Source organism: Tenebrio molitor, chromosome 7 (assembly GCF_963966145.1).
Source record: "Tenebrio molitor chromosome 7, icTenMoli1.1, whole genome shotgun sequence".
Taxonomy (NCBI): domain Eukaryota; kingdom Metazoa; phylum Arthropoda; class Insecta; order Coleoptera; family Tenebrionidae; genus Tenebrio; species Tenebrio molitor.
In genome coordinates, this window is record NC_091052.1 from 8,464,754 (window position 1) to 8,469,230 (window position 4,477).

Below are 4,477 nucleotides of genomic sequence, written 5' to 3' on the forward strand. Positions count from 1 at the left end.
ATATTCGAACTTTCTTTTATCTTTTTTTCCTTCTCATTCTTTCTTACTATCCAGTAACTACTTTGCCACCAGGTGTACCTACATTTTGAAAGAAATAATACTATTAAATTAATACTAGAATATGATATTTATTTGCATTTAATAAATTTAAAATAAATAATTATTTGCGTCAAATACAATTAATTTCCACGCCACTGGATGGAATGTAAAAATTGAGCTATAAATGCCCAGTTTAGTGTTGTTAACTTTATTAATTACTGGACTACCATAAAAATGTAATCTCTATAGGAATACTTCTTAACATCCTGTGTTAGGTAATATATTTTTTTTAATTCTTAGCTAAACGTGGATTGTCTCTAAACATTTAACTGCTTAATCCATGACCTTGGTCGAATCTTTGTAAACTCCGCTGGTGACCAAATATAAACTCCGCTGAAAAATCATTAAAATACTTTCAAACAGATAATTTAGTATCAAATTAAGAAACGTTATAAATAACGGGCCTTCAAATAAATTTATATTTAGAGCAACCTATGGAAATTCAATTGTTTGCAACATTTTTCCAGCGTAGAAAATGACACAAGAAACGTCTGATATTTTAACGAAATAAAATTGGGTTAGAAAATATTTTTAATTTTTGTAGTGCATTCTCCCGATTCTTCCTCCACGGAATATGACAATATAAAATTGGGAAAAAGCTTACACAGAAACCTGTGTAACTCCGAAGAATATTTGGTTACCTACAAAAATTATCTTTACACTGTTAACAGAATTAGAATGTCGCCTACGCCCACTCTAAATATATATTTATTTGAAGGCCCGATATTTAAATAAATGTATGTCTTCTTCTAAAAAATATAATGACTTACAATTAAAAGAAATTAGGTGCTATGCTGTTTTGTATTTTTTTGTTAAAAAAAAGCACGTATAGAATTTCAAAAATTAAGATATCCAATATGTATTAAGTTACGATTTTTTTTATCTCTTAACAAGTATCGAGTGTTCATTTAAATTTCTCCTCAAAGTTGGCGTTGAAGAGTCGATTGTGAACTCGTGAGTCTGCGGAGCAAAAACACCAACAACGCAACGTGTGAGGTTAGATTTAAACATCTGATCCGTGATTGTAATCCGTGGTGCGTTCACAATCGATTTTTTAACGCCTACTTTGAGGATAAATTTAAATGTACGCCCGACAGTAGGTGTGATTATTTTCTGATTATTATTAATTGAAAACGTTATGATTGCGTTTCAAAAAAGTGCGTTGATCCGTTGCGTACGGCGCGCGCTAGTGGGCGCTGACCTTAACGCGCTCGGTCGCTGTTTGGGCTTCGGAACTGACCTGAACTCTCATTTCTGTTGCGGCATCAATCTTAATTCTGGCCTCACATTTCCCAATTTGCTGGTCGGTAATCTGTAAGATGAGTTCCGAATAACCCTGATTGGAGTGTGGCAAAAAGTAGAAAAAGGGTCGACACAATGGGCATATAGGTAACGGTTCACGTGCATAAAGTACCATCCGAAGACGCTTTTAAAACTGGAGGCAACGAGATGACTGATATCTCGCGCTGTGTTATGTCGTCCATTGATTACAGGTTGGAGCGGCGATTCAACAAGCCTTTAATAACACACAATGCACAATGTCAATATCATTATCCAATCAGAGATGTCTTTGCAGACAACATAATTACGATACGGCTGTAATTTATATCGTATTAGTCAAGTCGACAAGTTTTTCCATCGTTGGCTCTATACGGGTGTCCTCTCGGATAGCAATTATCGTCTCTAACTGATAATTTAATAAGAATTCCTCGCGTTGCTCGGACAAGGAGCTTGTCGAAATTTCCTTCGACTTGTGCGAATTTATTTCACGGACACCACGACTTTAATGACTCAATCTGAGGACATTATCGCCGCCACACGGACCGGGAAAATCGAAGAGGATCAAATAGGTGGCGGAGAGGACAAACAAAAAATCAATTTCACTTTTCATCGCCGTTCACTTTCATCCCTTTGTGGAAGCGAACAGGACCGGCACGCCTAACACATGTTGTCGGTGATTGTTCGAATAATTTCCGCTAATAACTCATTCGTGGTTATTGAAGGCAATTTCTCAACGTCGAGTTTGCAGCGACGATAATTTGGAAAAATTGGGAGGGACCGGCGGCTACCTGAAACCAAAGAGAAAATTCGTAACATCGGCTCGTTGATTAACTATGTCTGGTTTAACTAGTCATTGTTGTCGAAGCAAGCGCAATTTATTATGTGGACCGTACCTGCACACAAATTGGAGGTGGGTGGCTCGAAATTGCTCTATTTGTTTGTTAAGCGGCCGAATTTTAAATAATCACCAATTATGCAACCAGTTTGTAGGCAGTCTTCTCATTATATTTACCTACTGCATTTCATTATGGTCCACTGTTCAAATCCGCTAATTGGTGCGACACGGCATAAGGACTTTTGCACTTTTTCGCAATTATGGAGAGCCGCTTATAAATTGCTAAATTAGGTCTCCTCATTTTTCGTCGACCGCACCCAAATTTTAGAAATTAAAATTACGTATACATACAAAAAAAAATTTGAAACCTCTACAGAGTGATCTACAAGAAAACAAATCAAGAGTGCTGTACATCTACCTCATCTTTTGTTTTGTGGAAAGGTCTGTCTTAGCTTAATCATACACATATGTATACTTGCTATACACAGTCGTTTTATTGATTGCCTACCTCTCGAAAAATCTTTTATTAATTAATTAATTAATTATTAATAATTAATGCTTTATTTCCAAAACACATTTTACCACTTATTCTGAAATAATTGTTGCTTACAAAACGTCCGTAAACTTTGCCGAAATCGAAAATATGTCCTATTTCGTTTCTTTTACTACCCATTCCTTGCAATATAATATTTTTATGTTCTTTTTAAACACATTTTTGCTTTTATTATTTTTTTTACTAACTGAAATCTTGCCGGCGGCTTCCAATTTATACTTGTACCAACACAACAGTTCATTCTGATTTTATTTCACCTCCGATCCTGCAAAAATCCTCCACTCGAGCCTCGTGAAAAATTCGAAAAACCTCGCCTAATTTCACATTTCCTGCCTATTAAAATAATTCAGTGCGACACCAAACAAAATGAAATTATCGAACAAAGAACCGCCACAGTTTTCAAAGTTCTTTGCGATTCGTCGCGGTGTCCGTGAGAACGCGGCGACAACTTCCATTCGTCGATATGCCCTCACCTTTTTTCATACAATGGATTGTTTTTTTTAATTAGAGTAGTAAAATCAATTATCGTTTAGTCTCACTTCACATCTTCGCTCACGGAATTGTTGCGTTTTTTGTTTGAATTTTTTCCCCGGGGGTATGCTAAACATAGCTGAAATCCTCACTTCACACATGTAACGTATTAGTGAATTCTGGAAGCTGAAAGTAATTAATCAGACGAGCATGTTAACAAATGAGTTTTCTCTAAGCGATGTAAAATGAATTTCTAGTTTCCACGTATGTGGAGAGTAATCAATTTTGAACGTGATGGACCACTAATCGACAGTTAGGAACGATAATGATTATTGTAACCGAAATTGCGAAACGCTGATGATGCTCATTGATTGCAAGTCGAAAGAGAACTCCACACCAAATGCCGAACGATCGAATTGATGGAATCATAACTGTGATGCTGATGACACGTTGGACAAAATCTTCATAACAATAACAGGCTCGCTTCCTTTCTGCAAAAGGCTTACATCAAATTGGCCAGTAAAGAAATAATATTTCTGTCATAGACACATTTATAGCAACTCTCTTGGGAACGACCCTTAAAGCTAAATATCATTTCAGTCCATTATTTTCAGTTATTGTTATTACGCCGACTTCAAACTGGTTATTTCCTTTGAAAGTGGCTAATAAAAATAAGTTTATTAAAAATTACGCGCCTCGTTGTTGAAGTTTCCTGAAAACGCTATCATCTGTGCAAGTGAAATCATTAGCACACCTCCAACAAAACGTTGCTGATTAATTCGCGAAAAGCTAAATATCAGTATAAATATTTTTCAATGCTTAATGTTCACTGAACACGTCAGCACTCTTAATCTTATCAAAATATGCAATTTTTTTAATGCAACAATTCAAAGAAATTTTATGACTGACGATGGTTAATCACGACTAGTGGTGCAGGTGAATGTCAATGTATCAGATAATTGCGTCGTTCAGTTTTAAATGATAAGGACGACGGTGAAAAATCGAGGACAAATATTTTGCAACGACGTCTAAAGCTGGGTCCACGTGGGGCGAGTTTCTAACAAAGCGCTTTGCTCGGTTAACTTCGGGACAGCGGTGTAGAGAGTCAAACCAAACGCTATTTCTATTATACTATGATTAATATGATGACTAATCTGAAACAATTTTATTTTTTACGTTAGGTATTTCAGGAAAAACGTTTTGAGTAATTAGCTCGATTTCTAGGAACGATCTTATTC